The following is a 21128-nucleotide window of genomic DNA, read 5'->3' as shown; positions in this document are numbered from 1 at the left end:
CACAGCAAAACACAGAGAAAAGTTGAATCACTATGTCATACAACTAAAACTAATGTAACATTGTGTGTCACCAACAGTCAAAAAATTTAAAAACATGCATAAATTTATATTTATTTCTAATGTATATCTTGATATAATTGCTAAATATTAAAATAAAATTGATAAAGTTAAAAAAAAGTCACTTTTGTCCCTAGGGGAATGAAATTTAGATTGTTGCCCAAATCTGTGCCCCTTGAATTGAACTGAATTGAATTTCAATTCTGACAGCCTAAATAAATAGTTTTGTTTTATTAAAAAAATAAAGTTACCTGGATTTTACACTTTGGTCTGTCACTAACTGGTTCTGTGACCTCAGAAAAGTCAATCCTGCTGGCTTACAATTTTTCCACATATAAAATAGGAGATTGGGGGACTGAGATTCCTTTCAGGATAAATAAATAAAATAAAATAATAATATAAAGATAAAATAATCAAATTATATTTACCATATAATTAAGTTTTCAGAATCACCAAGGGTTTATAATTTCGATTTATCCTGGATTTGGTATTCAGAGCAATGATGATTCCTATTTCTGTTTATAGTCAGAGAGTTAAGAATGCTTGCTGCTTTCAGCCTCAACTTTTAATTACTCAGTTTTATAGTTGTTGATAAATACTTATTTTTTTCAAAGCACATGATTTTACCTTGCTTATTCTGCCAGTTGTGTTATATTCTAGATTTCATTACATAGAAGAGCTTTGCATCCTCACTCTCAGCATTAATATTCAATCAGGAGTTATCACTGCAACTCATGTGATAGAATACCAGTAAATCCATTTAATGCATATATGCATTTAGAAAGCACACATTTAGCAAGGATTACACTAGTACTCTACAATTAAGCTTCAGTCCCTTCCAGATAATTATAACTATGAGAACACTGACTGGTGAAGTTGGAAAAAGAGTTTAAATTATGGTTCTTAATTTTAAAATCACAGATATGCATACAAACATACATAAAAGATATTTTTGCTACTCCATATCTGGTAGTAATCTGAGTCACAACTTGGTCTTGCTTGAGTTTGGCAGTACTGTTTTCTTAAAATGTTAAGCATAAGCTCTATGGACAGGATCCAAAGGCAAAAAGCAAATCCACTTAGATAAATTAACTGAAGTGTAAATAAATTACTAAGATTAAAGCAAATCTCATGGCTTTCTGTTAATTATCATAAAAATTAAAACTATTTTTGATGTACTCATTTTCTTTTTAAGAAGAAAATGGCAATAAACGACCACAAATCTCATTCAGGTTTTCCCAAAATACCAGGAATAACAAAATATTTTCTGTTTTCCAAAACATGAATATCCAGCATGACTTATTATGATACACCACAACACTAGTGTTTCTTCTATTGTAAGTCGACGGAATTTTTTAAAATCTCCTTCTTTGAAACATGGGAAGCAAAAGTTGCATGAAGCTGAACATACATTTAACTTGTACTAATTCAACTCTGTGTGTTTTTCAGAAAGAAATGAGTAAGATAAAACATATGAATTTTAACAGTTAAAACTATTTCTCCCTAGTTACATAAGCTGAGGCATGAGACAGGAAGCAGAAAACTACTGTTTCTCAAATGAGTCTTCATCCCACTGTGCATCTCAGTAATAACATCTTACTGTGTTTAATTGTAATGGTTTAATCTAATTTCAGTGTTATAAAAGTATATATATTATATGGTATGTCCCCATATAGAAGCCACATTATTCCAACATATTTTTGACCAAACGAAAACACCAATCTGTCCCCATGGTAGAGAAATAACAAGCTTTGCTGGAGTTATTAAAAGTCTTTATATCTGTAGCACCAGGATGGCTCAGTGGGTTAAGTGTCTGCCTTTGGCTCAGGTCATGATCCTGTAGTCCTGGGATCCAGCCCCACACTGGGCTCCCTGCTTCTCCCTTTCCCCCTTCTGCTCTCCCCACTCCGGTGCTCTTTCTTGCTCTCTCTCAAATAAATAAATGAAGTCTTTAAATCTAAAATCTAAACAAAAAAAATCTTTATATCTCTAATACAGTACTCTCTCAAGGAATTTTCAATGCTTTTTTTTTTTTGTTTTTGTCTATCAGACTTTTCTTGGGACAAAATTTCTACTAACAAGCAACTCAACTAGAATGTGTTCTTCAATTAGACATCTATGTACTTCAAATGACACTTTACGATTATTTATTTATTTGACAGAGAGAGAGAGATCACAAGTAGGCAGAGAGGCAGGCAGAGAGAGAGGGGGAAGCAGGCTCCCTGCTGAGCAGTGTCCAATGTGGGGCTCCATTCCAGGACCCTGAGACCATGACCTGAGCCAAAGGCAGAGGCTTAAACCACTGAGCCACCCAGACGCCCCAACACTTTCTAGAAGCAAGCTGAGCACACATTGTTGTTGAGGCCAAGAGCACAGACTCTCATTGCATGCAAGTTCCCAGACTGTGGGTGCAAGGAGACAACTTATATGCAAAGAAAATTAAAGCATTTGTCTATCTCTTGCATTTAAGTCTTCTGGAAGACCAACATCATTCTAGGCAATGTGGAGTTCTGATGAGCAAAATTTCCAACATATACATGAATAGAACAGATCCTGCTCTGACTTCCATCTGACAAGAGCTGAACAACAGAGACCTCAGTGTCTCTCCACTACTTTCACACTCACCCCACCCCTAGCCTTTGCTTCCATATATAACTACTTGAAAATTAACCAGCTGCAAATCAGGACCCTTCTAAATATCTCATGGATGAAAAGAAAAATCAAAACAAATTGTAGATTACTTGACGTTAATACAAGTCTATTTCTTACAAAATCTAAGAAAACTGCTCTGTGCATATATTAAGAATTTTGAAATTGCTCAGTAATTGCAGGCAATAGTTACTTCTGGAGAAAGCTTCTAGAACAGAGTTTAAGAGCGAGGATTTTTATAGTCATAAATCTGGAACATTAAAACCCCTCTTGAAGTTTAAAAGAATTCTGCAGCAAAGATTTCTCTAGAGAAGCTGATTCAGAGGACTCTGAATTTGGGGAGCAGGTACAGCTGACAGAGAAGATGGAGTGCATGACAAAAGCAATTAGGTCTCTGCATAGTGAATGGTGATGTCCAATCAAGAAAAATAAATTGAGGAGGAGTCAAGATGGCGGAGAAGTAGCAGCCTGAGACTACTTCAGCTAGCCAGAGATCAGCTAGATAGCTTATCTAAAGATTGCAAACACCTGAAAATCCATCGGCAGATCGAAGAGAAGAACAGCAATTCTGGAAACAGAAAAACAACCACTTTCTGAAAGGTAGGACCGGCGGAGAAGTGAATCCAAAGCGACGGGAAGATAGACCCCAGGGGGAGGGGCCGGCTCCCGGCAAGCGGCGGAGCAACGGCACACAAAATCAGGACTTTTAAAAGTCTGTTCCGCTGAGGGACATTGCTCCAGAGGCTACCCGGGGCAAAGCCCACGCGGGGTCAGCGTGGCCTCAGGTCCCGCAGGGTCACTGAAGGATCGGGGGTGTCTGAGTGTCGCAGAGCTTGCGGGTATTGGAACGGGAAAGCCGGCTACAGAGACAGAGCCGACAGTAAGCTCGCAGCTCGGGGTGACCTTGAACCGGTCGCAGGCTCGGTGAGCTCGGAGCGCGGCCGGAGGTCAGGCAGACGGGAGTAACTGGGCACGGTTCTCTGAGCGCGCACTGAGGAGTGCGCCCCTGGGCTCTCTGGCTCCTCCAGGCCGGAGACCAGGAGGCCGCCATTTGTATTCCCGTCCTCCGGAACTCTACGGAAAGCGCTCAGGGAACAAAAGCTCCTGAAAGCAAACCCAAGCGGATTACTCACCCCGGCCCCAGGACAAAATGACAAGACGGAAAATTTCAACACAAAAAAAAGAACAAGAGGCAGTACCGAAGGCTAGGGACCTAATCAATACAGACATTGGTAATATGTCAGATCTAGAGTTCAGAATGACAATGCTCAAGGTTCTAGCCGGGCTCGAAAAAGGCATGGAAGATATTAGAGAAAACCTCTCGGGAGATATAAAAGCCCTTTCTGGAGAAATAAAAGAACTAAAATCTAACCAAGTTGAAATCAAAAAAGCTATTAATGAGGTGCAATCAAAAATGGAGGCTCTCACTGCTAGGATAAATGAGGCAGAAGAAAGAATTAGTGATAGAGAAGACCAAATGACAGAGAATAAAGAAGCTGAGCAAAAGAGGGACAAACAGCTACTGGACCACGAAGGGAGAATTCGAGAGATAAGTGACACCATAAGACGAAACAACATTAGAATAATAGGGATTCCAGAAGAAGAAGAAAGAGAGAGGGGAGCAGAAGGTATACTAGAGAGAATTATTGGGGAGAATTTCCCCAATATGGCAAAGGGAACGAGCATCAAAATTCAGGAGGTTCAGAGAACGCCCCTCAAAATCAATAAGAATAGGCCCACACCCCGTCACCTAATAGTAAAATTTACAAGTCTCAGTGACAAACAGAAAATCCTGAAAGCAGCCTGGGAAAAGAAGTCTGTAACATACAATGGTAAAAATATTAGATTGGCAGCTGACTTATCCACAGAGACCTGGCAGGCCAAAAGAGCTGGCATGATATTTTCAAAGCACTAAATGAGAAAAACATGCAGCCTAGAATACTATATCCAGCTAGGCTATCATTGAAAATAGAAGGAGAGATTAAAAGCTTCCAGGACGAACAACAACTGAAAGAATTTGCCAACACCAAACCAGCTCTACAGGAAATCTTGAAAGGAGTCCTCTAAGCAAAGAGAGAGCCTACAAGTGGTAGATCAGAAAGGAACAGAGACCATATACAGTTAACAGTCACCTTACAGGCAAAACAATGGCACTAAATTCATATCTCTCAATAGTTACCCTGAATGTTAATGGGCTAAATGCCCCTGTCAAAAGACACAGGGTATCAGAATGGATAAAAAAACAAAACCCATCTATATGATGCCTCCAAGAAACTCATTTTAAGCCCGAAGACACCTCCAGATTTAAAGTGAGGGGGTGGAAAAGAATTTACCATGCTAATGGACATCAGAAGAAAGCAGGAGTGCAATTCTTACATCAGATCAATTAGATTTTAAGCCAAACACTATAATAAGAGATGAGAAAGGACACTATATCATACTCAAAGGATATGTCCAACAAGAAGATTTAACAATTTTAAATATCTACGCCCCCAAAGTGGGAGCAGCCAACTATATAAACCAATTAATAACAAAATCAAAGAAACACATCAAAAATAATACAATAATAGTAGGGGACTTTAACACTCCCCTCACTGAAATGGACAGATCATCCAAGCAAAAGATCAGCAAGGAAATAAAGGCCTTAAACGACACACTGGACCAGATGGACATCACAGATATATTCAGAACATTTCATTCCAAAGCAACAGAATACACATTCTTCTCTAGTGCACATGGAACATTCTCCAGAATAGATCACATCCTTGGTCCTAAATCAGGACTCAACCGGTATCAAAAGATTGGGATCATTCCCTGCATATTTTCAGACCACAATGCTCTAAAGCTAGAACTCAACCACAAAAGGAAGTTTGAAAAGAACCAAAATACATGGAGACTAAACAGCATCCTTCTAAAGAATGAATGGGTCAACCGGGAAATTAAAGAAGAATTGAAAAAAATCATGGAAACAAATGATAATGAAAATACAACGGTTCAAAATCTGTGGGACACAACAAAGGCAGTCCTGAGAGGAAAATATACAGCGGTACAAGCCTTTCTCAAGAAACAAGAAAGGTCTCAGGTACACAATCTAACCCTACACCTAAAGGAGCTGGAGAAAGAACAAGAAAGAAACCCTAAGCCTAGCAGGAGAAGAGAAATCATAAAGATCAGAGCAGAAATCAATGAAATAGAAACCAAAAAAACAACAGAACAAATCAACGAAAGTAGGAGCTGGTTCTTTGAAAGAATTAATAAAATTGATAAACCCCTGGCCCGACTTATCAAAAAGAAAAGAGAAAGGACCCAAATAAATAAAATCATGAATGAAAGAGGAGAGATCACAACTAACACCAAAGAAATACAAACTATTATAAGTACATACTATGAGCAACTCTACGGCAATAAATTTGACAATCTGGAAGAAATGGATGCATTCCTAGAAACATATAAACTACCACAACTGAACCAGGAAAAATAGAAAGCCTGAACAGACCCATAACCAGTAAGGAGATTGAATCAGTCATTAAAAATCTCCAAACAAACAAAAGCCCAGGGCCAGACGACTTCCCGGGGGAATTCTACCAAACATTTAAAGAAGAACTAATTCCTATTCTCCTAATACTGTTCCAAAAAATAGAAATAGAAGGAAAACTTCCAAACTCATTTTATGAGGCCAGCATCACCTTGATCCAAAAACCAGACAAGGATCCCACCAAAAAAGAGAGCTATAGACCGATATCCTTGATGAACACAGATGCGAAAATACTCAACAAAATACTAGCCAATAGGATTCAACAGTACATTAAAAAGATTATTCACCATGACCAAGTGGGATTTATTCCAGGGCTGCAAGGTTGGTTCAACATCCGCAAATCAGTCAATGTGATACAACACATCAATAAAAGTAAGAACAAGAACCATATGATACTCTCAATAGATGCTGAAAAAGCATTTGACAAAGTAGAGCATCCCTTCCTGATCAAAACTCTTCAAAGTGTAGGGATAGAGGGCACATACCTCAATATCATCAAAGCCATCTATGAAAAACCCACCGCAAATATCATTCTCAATGGAGAAAAACTGAAAGCTTTTCCGCTAAGGTCAGGAACACGGCAGGGATGTCCATTATCACCACTGCTATTCAACATAGTACTAGAGGTCCTAGCCTCAGCAATCAGACAACAAAAGGAAATTAAAGGCATCCAAATCGGCAAAGAAGAAGTCAAATTATCACTCTTCGCAGATGATATGATACTATATGTGGAAAACCCAAAAGACTCCACTCCAAAACTGCTAGAACTTATACAGGAATTCAGTAAAGTGTCAGGATATAAAATCAATGCACAGAAATCAGTTGCATTTCTCTACACCAACAGCAAGACAGAAGAAAGGGAAATTAAGGAGTCAATCCCATTTACAATTGCACCCAAAACTATAAGATACCTAGGAATAAACCTAACCAAAGAGACACAGAATCTATACTCAGAAAACTATAAAGTACTCATGAAAGAAATTGAGGAAGACACAAAGAAATGGAAAAATGTTCCATGTTCCTGGATTGGAAGAATAAATATTGTGAAAATGTCTATGCTACCTAAAGCAATCTACACATTTAATGCAATTCCTATCAAAGTACCATCCATCTTTTTCAAAGAAATGGAACAAATAATTCTAAAATTTATATGTAACCAGAAAAGACCTCGAATAGCTAAAGGGATATTGAAAAAGAAAGCCAACGTTGGTGGCATCACAATCCCGGACTTCAAGCTCTATTACAAAGCTGTTATCATCAAGACAGCATGGTACTGGCACAAAAACAGACCCATAGATCAATGGAACAGAATAGAGAGCCCAGAAATAGACTCTCAACTCTATGGTCAACTATTCTTCGACAAAGCAGGAAAGAATGTCCAATGGAAAAAAGACAGCCTCTTCAATAAATGGTGCTGGGAAAATTGGACAGCCACATGCAGAAAAATGAAATTGGACCATTTCCTTACACCACACACGAAAATAAACTCAAAATGGATGAAGGACCTCAATGTGCGAAAGGAATCCATCAAAATCCTTGAGGAGAACACAGGCAGCAACCTCTTCGACCTCAGCCGCAGCAACATCTTCCTAGGAACAACGGAAAAGGCAAGGGAAGCAAGGGCAAAAATGAACTATTGGGATTTCATCAAGATCAAAAGCTTTTGCACAGCAAAGGAAACAGTTAACAAAATCAAAAGACAACTGACAGAATGGGAGAAGATATTTGCAAACGACATATCAGATAAAGGACTAGTGTCGAGAATCTATAAAGAACTTAGCATACTCAACACCCAAAGAACAAATAATCCAATGAAGAAATGGGCAGAGGACATGAACAGACATTTCTGCAAAGAAGACATCCAGATGGCCAACAGACACATGAAAAAGTGCTCCATATCACTCGGCATCAGGGAAATACAAATCAAAACCACAATGCGATATCATCTCACACCAGTCAGAATGGCTAAAATCAACAAGTCAGGAAATGACAGATGCTGGCGAGGATGCGGAGAAAGGGGAACCCTCCTACACTGTTGGTGGGAATGCAAGCTGGTGCAACCTCTCTGGAAAACAGCATGGAGGTTCCTCAAAATGTTGAAAATAGAACTACCCTATGACCCAGCAACTGCACTATTGGGTATTTACCCTAAAGATACAAACGTAGTGATCCAAAGGGGCACGTGTACTCGAATGTTTATAGCAGCAATGTCCACAATAGCCAAACTATGGAAAGAACCTAGATGTCCATCAACAGATGAATGGATCAAGAAGATGTGGTATATATACACAATGGAATACTATGCAGCCATCAAAAGAAATGAAATCTTGCCATTTGCGACAACATGGATGGAAGTAGAGCGTATCATGCTTAGCGAAATAAGTCAAGCAGAGAAAGACAACTATCATATGATCTCCCTGATATGAGGAAGTGGTGTTGCAACATGGGGAATTAAGTGGTACGAGAAGAATAAATGAAAGAAGATGGGATTGGGAGGGAGACAAACCATAAGTGACTCTTAATCTCACAAAACAAACTGAGGGTTGCTGGGGGAGGGGGTTTGGGAGAAGAGGGTGGTATTATGGACATTGGGGAGGGTATGTGCTTTGGTGAGTGCTGTGAAGTGTGTAAACCTGGTGATTCACAGATCTGTACCCCTGGGGATAAAAATATATGTTTATAAAAAATAAAAAATTATATTTAAAAAAAAAAAGAAAAATAAATTTACATTACAATATATCTATCATATAACATGTGTATCATACACTGGAATGTATGAATTTTACATGTTAATATTTTACTGTAAATATGGGTGGAACATTACCATGTGAAATAATATTTAAATAGTGTTATCTCATATTTGCTGAGTTGAAGTCATAAAATATCAATGATTTTACACCTTTTTTTTTCATTTTCTCAATATAAATGTATTTTTGTTGAGGGAGAAGGGTGTAACACTTTGTATTTTGTAGTCTGTTTGCTAAATCTTTAAATTTTTAAATGTGGGCCCACATTTCTATTACTGTAGTAGGTCTTACAAACATGAAAGGCAGGCCTGGTTTTCTTAGGCTATGTTTCAATCAAAATCTCTTCAGTAAAAGAAACAAAATATGTGTGCTTTGTATGGCTCACAGGTCATATTTTAACTGAAGAACATTTCTTAACCACCAACACTATTACCAAAAGAGAATTCCGGATATAAAGCCAGTAACAGACATAACAAAGGAGAAAGTAGAAATCAGCACTTGTTCTTATTTTTACTTAAATGACTGTCATTAGAGGTGGCTCATTTGGATGAGTTTTCTCCCATAACTGTAAATGCAGGAAGAATAAATTTAATTTAAATACTGATTTCTTCAGAAGAGAATTCATATGAGTGAAACCTAATATTGGCAAAGGGGCTTTATTCAATACTGATTTCTAAAATGAGATATTAATGTAATGTATTGCTCATAAAAACAATTTTAATTCTATAAATAGTATTTAAAGGAGTACTTGTGATAATAGCAGGGTGATTATACTGTAATTGTGATATTGGTAATTTCTTAGGAAGTTAAAGGCAGACTAAAAACTTCCTACTATTCTCTATGAAAAAATGTGCTGTAGGAACTCCATGCATCTATAATTAAACATGTCTACAAAAATAAAGTCATAAAAATGCTCCTCTCCTTTAAAATCAGAACAGGCTCATATGCTAGAGATACGATACCTCAGTCACAGGGATTACAGCCTTTCTAAGACACATGTGGAAATAATGTCTGCCCCACAAACTGACAGACATTTCCTAAGACAGTTGAAATTACTTATGCTAAGAATTTCAGGACACCAACACCCATGTCTGCCAAAGAAAATTTCAAAAGTGTGGTGATCAAACAAATACTATATATGTTCAACAATATCAATCCTAGATATTTCAACCAAACTCAATTTGGGGAAGAAACTAAATCAAATCAGCTTGAGTAGAATTCAACTATTAATGAATATAATGAAAAAGAACATTTGGTTGTTTTTTCATCATCACTCATTTGAGAGATAATAATGTGGCTTAGAATTAAGTGACAAGATGAATAACAAATGTTGCTTTGGAAATTTGCCTAATCACGAGTTCCCTGGTGGAACATAAACATTATTTTATGGTTTGGGCCATTAGGGATGGCCAGATTTTCGTATCTACCTCATAAATGATACCTTTTTTTTTCCCCTTTAAAATGTTGTGATGAAACCAGAAGCTTGTACTGCCCCATTGTGTAACGGCAGCACCTCCAAAGTAGCAGAAGGTCAGGAGAGCACTCCCCAGCCTGGTGCCCCACAACAGTAAGTTTCTGTTCGTGTATTTATAGAAAGTCTTGGCAGGAGTCCGTTGCTTAAAAACAGTTGGTAAGATAAATGATGGACACCTGCTTTGGGAGAGAAGATGAAATTTCCAGCAATATGAAATTTTACAAAATGAATGTGATCAATTTACAGTAACATACAGCAAATGGAAAGAACGCCATGAACAAAGCCACATACAGACACACAGCTCTACATGAAACAGTGAAAAGTCACGTGAGGTCCAATGTAATTATCCATATTTCTTGAAAAGCTGCTTCAATCTGACTTCACTTTCAGGATCTGGCAAATGTTCTCTTCCTCACTAGTGTCCTAGCATCTGCACAGAAATGACTGCTATCCTTAGGTAAATGCTCACACAACTCATTGGGTCCGCAGTAGGTTCTTTCCTCTACTCCTGTAAATTCCTGCAGCGTCTTTAATCTTGGTATATTTCAGTTAAAGGAGTAACAGATGGTTAGAGTTTTACTTATGCCATTGCTGCTAGCAATAAGTTTTCTTAAAACGATACTTGCATAAAAGTAAATAAAAAATTTAAACACAAAGCAAAAAATAACCTCGATTTAAATCTGTTTTTTGAGGTAGCAGAACTAAAACGGACAAATATCACACACAAGTGATAGCTCAGGCTTCCCTCATGGTTCTGCCCAAGGGAAGATGCAGTCACACAGTGAAAAGGCTCTGCGGTTGTTAGATTAATAGTGTTGCCACAGGGACCCTGGGTGATTCAGTGGGTTAAGCCTCTGCTCAGGTCATGATTCCAGAGACCTAGGATGGAGTCCCGCATCGGGTTCTTTGCTTGGCAGGGAGCCTGCTTCCTCCTCTCTCTCTCTCTCTCTGCCTACTTGTGATCTCTCTCTGTCAAATAAATAAGTAAAATCTTAAAAAAAAAAAAAAAATAGTGCTGCCACAGATAACCTGGCAGATCCAGGAACAGAATAAAGCCAGGAACAGGACAGCACAGTGAATCTTGTTAGCCAGTCTATAAGAGAAAAAAAAATGCGAAGAATTGTAGAAACTGTTCAAAAATAAGTGGGGACGATAGAGAAAGAAAACATAGTGAACTGAAAAAATACAGTAGGGTTCAAAGGAGATGCTTTTATGGGGCATGAACACGTCTATGTGCTTGTGTCTGCCTGGGTGTGCATTTACAGGTATGCTTTGCGTCTGGGTGTCAGGTGTGTGTGTTTTTTGTAAATTATCTACCCTACTGTTAAAAACGTAGAGAGAATATGTGGCTATGCTGCTTTTGGTAATTAGTCTTAAATGTTTAAGCATGATTTTTGAAGCTCTTCTTTGGAGCAACATGCTACCTGGAAAATAATTTCTTTCAGGATGCATTGACAAAGGAAATACAAGCTTCCTTATTTCACAATATCTGCTGCTAATTTCTCTTTTATAGCTAATATGATTACACAGGCTCTCTCCAAACATCTGGGACGCTTTTTTCCTTCAATCTGTTCCATTTCAATTTTGAAAAAAACTAAACTGAATATAGAATATTCAGGGTTTTCTTTTTACAGGCTGGTAATTTCTTGGAATGGACATAGAAATTCTTCAATTACAGTACATGCAATTTAAGTATGCACACACACAAAAGACCTAAGCCAATGCATTTTCAAAGTCAAAATGAAGAAAGACAGAAAAAGGGAATTCTGTGTGGTTACACATTTGAAAGACAAGAACTGGGTCAGAGATAGGTAACAAAGAAGGCAGTAGGAAAGGAATTCTGGAAAGAACGGCAAAAGGCCAGGTTGCTGGACAGAGTGTAGAAATGGCACAAGGAGAGGGAAATGCCTGGGAATGGCAGAGGCAAAAAAGGACTTAGGGAAAGCTAAAATGTCTCATACAATATTTAGGTACATATATGTATTTCTGCCTCATTTCCTCTGTGACATTCTCAGTAGCACCTACACAGCATTCCAATGCTTTTAGAGTGAACTTATTGGGGAACACTTAAACTGGTCCTAGGTTTTTGGACTCTAAGTTCGTAGAAGATGAAAGGCAAGAAAGGGATAAGCAAGGAGTAGGCACAGCCAGGATGGGTATGTTCTACTATGTTTCTCTTCCATCCTTTATTGAGATATAATTGACATGAAACACTGAATAAATTTAAGATGTACAATGTGATGATTTCATACAGGTATACATTGCACATAACATAACAGAACATTGCACATGTTACCAAAATGTTAGTTAACACCTCTCAGAGAGCATCACATTCATCTTTGCACACTTGCAATTTAAAACAGAATTTGACCCATAATGGCAGGAATTTACTGAATGTTTATGTTACCAAAACCAAATGTGTGAAAGGGATAATATTTTACTTATTTATACAGCAACCCTTTCATTTGTTTCTAGTAATAAATTTCAAGCCTAACTTTAAAAGAGATGTGAAAAAACACCAGGGTGCATGCGTACATGCACGCACACTGACAGATGCTTTAAATCATCCTGTTAGACAACAGTGCTGAACTCTGAGACCAAAAAACCCCAGAAAGACAGTCCAAAAAATGGAAATATTCGAATGATGAAGAACTACATGTTATAATAGTACTTAGAACATCAGGATGCTGTCATTTTGAATTTATATTTTGTCTGTTGCTATTACTAGTCAAATATCTTATCCTTCCTCCTAGAAAGTTCTTCCCCTTCTCCACTTTAAGGACCACATAAAATTCAGGTAAGATATTCCTGAGAAGTCTTCCAATGACTTCTTCAGATGGAGATAACTCCTCCAACCTTCACACTCCCACTATGCTTTACAGGGACTATCTATCTTACCGTAGTCTCCCTGACTGCTCACATAGCCAACTTCTTTCAAAGTCTGGGCACTCCTAGAGATGGGACCTTGTGGTACCGAAATCATTTTTTCTGAGCATTGCTAGAGTGTCTGGCACATACAATCCCTCAAATTCTCCTCGCCAAAATAGCAACATCAACATCATCCTGTTCTTCAAGGCTCTTCCATTTGGCTATAACCCTGTCTCTTACCCTCAGTCTATTTCACCCCCTTAGCTTACAATTTATCTCTGTCCTAACTTTTCCCACCATTCTGGGTGATGTAGATGTCCATGTAATAAAACCTATCCTTTATCATACCCTCACTTGTTGACTTCCTGTCTTCATGACCTAATCTATTCACTCTCAGCACCCACGTCCAAAGTAACACTGTAGTCCTTGTTATCACTCATAAGGGATCCATTTTTATAACCATTACTCTAAACAGTCTACATTGAGATCAAAATGCCTATTTCCTTGTTCAACTTAACTCGCCACCAACATCTTTGACTTCACTGGGACCAATAGCTCACTGACCCCTATAGTTTCTCTCAAATGATTGGTCCTGTTCTTTTCAATTTTCCTTTTATTCAGTTTATGTACATGATCAATACTTGCTAATACCTTAAACTGTCCTATCCTTCCTGTTAGCAATTACTCTCACTAATCCTGGATGAAATAATCATCCTGAGGTTTCGTTTTTGTTTTTTTTTTTTGCCCCCCCCCCCAGATTCATTTATTTATTTTAGGGAGAGAGTCAGCAGGGGGAAGGGCAGAAGGAGGAGAGAGAGGATCCTCAAGCACACACTTTGCTAAGCACAGAGCCAGATGAGGGGCTCAATCCCAGGATCCTGACATCATGACCTGAGCTGAAACCAAGAATCAGCCACCAAAACAACTGAGCCACCCAGGATCCCTCATCCCGAGTTCTTCATCACAGCTCTTGCCCCTGCAAGAGCTGGGAAATACTTGAGATATTCTATCTACATTAAATTCATTATAACTAACATGAAATGGGCTCCCATACACTCTTAGGAAACCTGTTATAATTTTTTGTTAAATTCCTTCTACAATGACTATTTTAAACTTCTGCCTGCCTTCTAAAACACCTGACCTTCCTCTTCTCTCTTTTCCAATTTTATGGAGAAAATGAACATGAAAGGGGAACCATCATCTTTCCACTACAATGAATGCAAATTTACTTATATCACCTACTCTCCTCTGTTAACCTGTTCTCCTACCTAATACGTAACATTCATCTTCCGGTTGTATTTTGGATCTCACCTTTTCTGCTTTCTTAGAACCCTTACTACATACTACCCCTTTACTCTTGCACTGTCAATCTCTTACATGGTTGTTTCTATTGATTTTTAATTGTGCTTGACTCATTTTCACCAGAGACAAGACAAAACATTCTCACTATGAAGATCACTAGGAGTACCCTCTCTCTACAACTACCTCAGAGCCAAGCTTTCAGAGAGGCTGAAACTCCCTAACTCCATTTCTACTTACCACATAATCCCGTTAGATTTCCATTCTCATCACTCCACTAAAAGCTATTACAAAAGACATCAATGATTTCCAAAAGTCCCTCAAATCCAACAGGAATTTTTCAGGCTTCACTTTACTTGCAATCTCGGCAGCATTTGACCACTTTCTCCTTCTAAGGAACATTTAGAATACTCTCCAGGATTTCCTCCATCCTCTCTAGTCACTCTACCTTGCTCTTCTTTGAAGACTCCTCCAACCACTAACCAGTTTTAAGTTCAAAGGGCAGTCCTGAGCCAACTCTTCTTTTCACAACATACTTTTTAGACCTAAGTGATCTTACCTATGTATATTGTAATTTCCCACCTAAACAAGATGACTCGATAATTTCTTGCCTTCAGCTAAGACTCTCTATTAGCTCCAGACCTATATGTGCAACTGTCTACTCAGTTCAGCAGGCTTTCCTTTTCAGCAGGCTTAAAAATCATCTACCACACACACTTAAACCCATGTTCTTCACTCCCAAATGGATTCCTTTTTTGTTGTTTTATATTTCAGGGAAAAGAACAATCCTTTTGTTCAATTATAAACCTAGGGCTCATTTTAAGTAGCTTTCTTTTCTAAATCCCTCACAGTCAATCTGTTACCAAGTTGTGTCAATTTTATCTCCTAATTATATCCCAAATTGTACCACTTTTCCCCCTATCTTGACCTCCTCGTTCTCGTGGGTGAGTTACTGGTAACTGGTTTGTCTACATCCATTCTTGCCCCTCTCCAACCAGTTATTTACAACTCAGAATACATTTTTCCTATGATTTTATTTATTTGACAGAAAGGGAGAGAAAGAGAAAGGGAGTTAGTGTGCATACACGCACCAAAGGGAGAGAGGGAAGCAGACTCCCCAGTAGGCAGGGAGTCCAATTCAGGACTCAATCCCAGTACTCCAGGATTATGATCTGCGCCAAAAGCAGACACTTTTGGTAAATGAACCACCAGGCGCCCTAGAATACATTTTTTAATATACAGATCTGATGACAGACCTTTATTTAATTCTCTTTGTTTGCAGTTTGTCTTAGGATGGCCACATGGGCCTACTTTTAATCCTTTATCTCCACCATGCTTCCACCTGGACCAAGTCTTTACACTTGCTGTTCTCTCTGGTAGGAATGCGCTTTACCACTCTTTCATCTCATCCTTCTGATTTTGGATCAAATGCCATTTCTCAGTGAAATCTTTTCTGTCTTCAGACAGTGTTAAAATTCCCCTTTATAAAGTACTTAGGAGTGCTTCTAGAACTTGTCATGACAATTACTCTAAGTTAAATATTTTATTCGTAATCTAAATACAATCTGATCTGTCTTCTTCCCAGCAGGTTATAAATTCCATGAAGGTCAAGTGTCTGGTCTTACTCAACATTACATTGTAACACCTAACATAGCGATGGTACAGTATGAGTTTTCAATAAGCAATTGTTAAATAAATGACCAGAAAGACTGTAATACTCACTTGTTCATTCACTTTTTCAAATGCCTAATATATATATATATATATATATATTTTTTTTTTTTAAGATTTTATTGCTCCCCGCCGAGCAGAGAGCCCGACGTGGGACTCGATCCCAGGACCCTGAGATCATGACCCGAGCCGAAGGCAGCGGCCCAACCCACTGAGCCACCCAGGCACCCTCAAATACCTAATATATTAACAAAGTGCAGAGTGATCAGGTTTCTTTCCTACCAGATATACTAACCTGTTTGGAATTTATTTTGAAGTTCAGTTTAGAAAAAAAATTCATACTTGCATAATAAAAAGTCACTCAGACTACATTTTAACTGAAAAAAAAAACCTGTAATATTTTAAAAAAATTATTTATTTGACAGAGAGAGAGAGAGAGAGACAGCCTGAGTACACAAGCAGGATCTCTGCTGAGCAGGGAGCCAGACATAGGTCCAACCCTAGGACACCAAGATCGTGACCTGAGCCGAAGGCCGACCTTAACTGACTGAGCCACCTATGTGCTAAAATTGCCACATTTCATATGTAGCAAAATGGGGATTTATAACAATTTTTTTGAAGGCCACTTATGAGAAAAATTAATAGTGAGTTATAAAGTATGTACTAAAATATATTAGCAACTGTTTCCAATTGTTGTAGCCCAGAGGTACATAAGATGATGATATGCTGTTTGCTAACTGCTGTCAACTGAACTGAACTAATAAACTGCAGTTAGCAGAGTTGTTCCTCAGTTACATTCCAATCATGGGAAAGCTAAACTCCAATTTTAAAGTTCCAATTTTACTATGTTTGTCATTACTGCATAAGGGAATTCTAAAAGAAAAGGGAATGCTTTATGTATGTAGTTCCATGCCAAAACCAAAAAAATCCTTTTCAACTTTTTGCCTTTTCCAGTATTTGTGTGCAGGCAGTAGGAAAATTTGATTAAATTTAATATATTAGAAAAATAAGTACATCCATTTTATGTAACAATGGAAATATTATTTTATTTTTCTCACAACTGCTCACCCCAAGCACTTACCTTTCTTCAAGTATTTAACTTTATTTTTGCAAAACTGACAAATAGGTATCAAGAGCCATTCAGTTAGGATTCAAAATTCATTTGCACTTAGGAATTAGGAAGTTGGTTTACAGAAAACCCACAAGTCAACAAACAGGCCTAAAACATTCAATACTGTCAGAAGGCCAATGTACTACTTAGGAGCAATGTGCTTTGGTTTCCCAACCAAAAGCAAAGAGAACTACCATTGTTAGAAATGTGAAAACGGTAGGATACTGTCTCGGAAGGAAGGAAGGAGGGAAAGAGAAAAGACAGCAAGGAGAAAACAGAGGTATAATAATGGAATGCAATGTGCTGACAAAGAAACAAAATGAAAATAAGTGACAGGGAAGAGTGAAGAAAAAAATGAAGGACAAATCTCTAGTCATCAGTAAGACTGCCAAACCCAAGCTGAAGGCTTCCAAGTAGTAAATAATGCATTTAATCTGTAAGACAGAAGAAAAAGACACACACACACACACACACACACACACACACACACACACACAGTGTGAGGCTCAAAAGTGGGGAGGGAGGGCAGGAAGCAGGAGTATACCTTAAGGGGGAGATGAGACTGGCCTTGTTTAGACTGGTCTTTACCAAAAGCAACAGGAAACCATCAAAAAGGCTGTAAGCAAGGGAGTCATAAAATTAGATTTCTCTTTTGAAGACAGAACTCCAGCTGCAGGGTGGACATCAGACTGGAGAGACAGTAGTTGGAAGGCCAGCAGCGTAGTGCCGGTGAACGGTGTAGCTTGGACTAAGGACGGGACAATAATGAGAAAGTAATGGATCCATTAAAACAGTGAATGTGAACTTTTTTGCAGATACATTTCTCCCAGGGAGAAGTTAGTTCATTCCTTTTACCAAAGTTCTAAGAGGCAGTTTCTCTTAATTACTATTTTACAGTAATGACATTTGGCACTTATTTGTCATATTTGCTATACATTTTTTTTCTAACTGGTTATTTTAAATTTGGGGACGTTTCACAGTTTTTATGTAGACAAATCTATATTTGTTTTTCCCTTTGTAGATATTTATCTCCCATTATAACACCTTCCATCATTTCCACTTTTGCTGTCCTTTCCCCCCACCTTCATATGAGAACGTGTAAGATTTACTTTAACATGGGATATATACGCTTCCTAATTTGATAAGCTCATCTAGTCGCCAGAAAACATGATCATGAAGCACATACATTGGTAGACAGATGTGTAAAAACACAGAAAGAGGTAGACAAATGTTTCAAGAGTAGAAACTGGGGCGCCTGGGTGATTCAGTGAGTTAAGCCTCTGCCTTCAGCTCTGGTCATGATCTTAGGGTCCTTAGATCAAGGCCTGCATTGGGCTCTCTGCTCAGCAGGGAGCCTGCCCCTCCCCCACCGCCTGCCTCTCTGCCTACTTGTGATTTCTCTGTCAAATAAATAAATAAAATCTTAAAAAAAAAAAAAAAAAAAAGAGTAGAAAGTGGTCGCACAAAAAACAGACATGCAACCCAGACTGAGGTGAATTTGTGAGGAATTCCTAAAGATCAAATTTTAACTGCTTTAAAAAGAGGACTGAGAATTAGCTAAGTGGAAAAAGGAAACACCTTAAGTGAAGAGGGCTAAAGGATTCTCATTAGTACTCTCACGGCAATTTCAAAATTGAATAGGACGCTCCCTCGTATTTCAAAGAATGCCCAAGGATTCACTCCAAAGAAGCTGTATTTTACGTTCTAGGCAAACTAAGGAGAAAAAGCCCACCAAATGTTTTCTGGAAGTAGCACACACTTAGTCTGTGTTGACGCACGTATGTTAAAAAACTTCACAATTCCCCCGTTCTCTATATTCTGTACTCCACTTTCAAGTGAAATTCAGACTACTTAACTTGGCACCAAGGCAGGAACACCATTTAGTTCATTTTCTACCATTTTCTTCATTTAGTTCATTTCCCAGAAGTTCTCATCAATGGAGAGTTATCGAACCCTATACCACCCAACGGGTTTCCTCCTACCACCTCTTCCTGCCTTATACCAGCCTCTGTCTGGAATGCTTTCTATTCCTCCACTAAATCACGGACTGCAACTAAGTGAGCATAGTTGCTTGGAAACAGAAAGTAGGTCTCCACACACCTGTACGACATGAACGGTATGTCCTGGTCATGGCAAACACTTGAAAAGCCACTGAATAAAGAAGATAAAGAACTTCCTTTGCAGTAGCTGCGAGGGCCTCATCTGATTCTTGCTTTTTCCGCTTACTTTAAGTCTTCAGGTGTCTAACGACTTCCGTAAACAGACCACAAAGTGGAAAGGGGACAGAGGCAGAAATGGTACCCTAGTGACACCGACATTTTGCTAGCAGTGATAAGGGGAAACACCTGATTTCAGACCGAATTTAAGAAAGAAGGAGAGAAGCGGCATTAGGGAGGGATAAGTATGAACAACTCTTTCTAAAAACTTTGCGTCCACGGAAGAAAGAAATGGGAGAGTAGCTGGAGTAAGAAACGCGGGCGTCCATCTTAGAAGCGACACGACCGCACTGAAGAGGAGCAGTCCCTTCGTCAAGAGCTCTCAAGCCCTCCGCTTCACCTGCGGCAACCAACAACAGGCAGGAAACGCGTAGAGAGCTTATTAGCGGTCTGGCACTGTGCAAACGCTTCCCACAGTCCAATCAACTTAAATCTCACAACAACCTTGCAAAGAAGCTACTCTGAGGAGCTTCGTTCCACAGACGAGGGCACTGAATATTAAGATTACATGATCTTGGGGCGCCTGGGTGGCTCAGTGGGTTAAGCTGCTGCCTTCGGCTCAGGTCATGATCTCAGGGTCCTGGGATCGAGTCCCGCATCGGGCTCTCTGCTCAGCAGGGAGCCTGCTTCCTCCTCTCTCTCTCTCTCTCTGCCTGCCTCTCTGCCTACTTGTGATCTCTCTCTGTCAAATAAATAAATAAAATCTTTAAAAAAAAAAAAAAAAAAAAAAAAAAAAAAGATTACATGATCTTCCCAACACCCCACACATAAAAATTCACGCGGCCCGAGGACCAGACACAGGTGTTTTGCTGCAGCCACCTGGGAGCCCTGAGGCGAAGTCACTGTGGCCAGGCTCCGAGTTCCGGGAAAGCCGCCCGGGCCCACCCAGAAGCTGCCCCAGCCGCACTCCCCACTCTCGCCCTCAGGACACCACGGGCTTGTCAGAAAGACCCGCAGAAGCCACTGTGGCGGTCCTGAAGGGCAGCCCCACAGGTTCCCCCGGGCCTCGGCGCCTACCTCGTTATTGAGGTTGAGAGTCCCCGGCTGAGCCATGGTGCGTCTGAGAAGACCCCGCGGCAGCAGGCACGTGAACTGGAAATCGCGGCTCCGTCACCACGCCCCTCTACGGCGGCAATGGGGGCCTAAAACGCATCCGCGGCGCGTTCGGGCCGATGCTTGAGCAATAAGGAGATCGGGAACGGAAGTGAATGAGAACAACTTCCGGAGGAGAGTGTTACGGGCTGGAACTGCGCGTTCCTGTGGAAACCAGGCGCGGGGAGGTGGCCCGGAGGGCGCCCCGTAGCTGTCGCCAACTTTAGAAGTTCTTTAAGATGCTGATTTTATTATACTCGTTTGTAGGCGTGGCCCGGCTCTGTAAGGACCATGTTTTTGTGTGCCAGTGGGGAGGTGAAAGCCCTTTTAGGAAAGTAGAGTTGAGTGACCAAATTTTGCTCTGAATTTTTAATCTAGCGTTTGTGAAGATTCCTGTGCTTTTAACAAG

General features: G+C 39.4%; 1 long non-coding RNA gene across 1 annotated transcript in view; it reads right to left on the bottom strand.

Annotated features, from left to right (window-relative positions):
- Window positions 1-20927, bottom strand: part of LOC123391590 — a 97217-nt gene extending 76290 nt beyond the window's left edge. The window contains exon 1 of the long non-coding RNA XR_006606280.1: window positions 20645-20927. This is a non-coding gene — a long non-coding RNA (uncharacterized LOC123391590). The remainder of the gene's footprint in view (window positions 1-20644) is intronic.
- Between the last annotated feature and the right edge of the window lie 201 nt (window positions 20928-21128).

Source organism: Mustela putorius, unplaced genomic scaffold, assembly GCF_011764305.1.
Source record: "Mustela putorius furo isolate JIRA1106 unplaced genomic scaffold, ASM1176430v1.1 tig00000249_pilon_pilon_pilon, whole genome shotgun sequence".
NCBI classification, from domain to species: Eukaryota; Metazoa; Chordata; class Mammalia; order Carnivora; family Mustelidae; genus Mustela; species Mustela putorius.
This window is presented reverse-complemented; position numbering and strand designations above follow the sequence as displayed.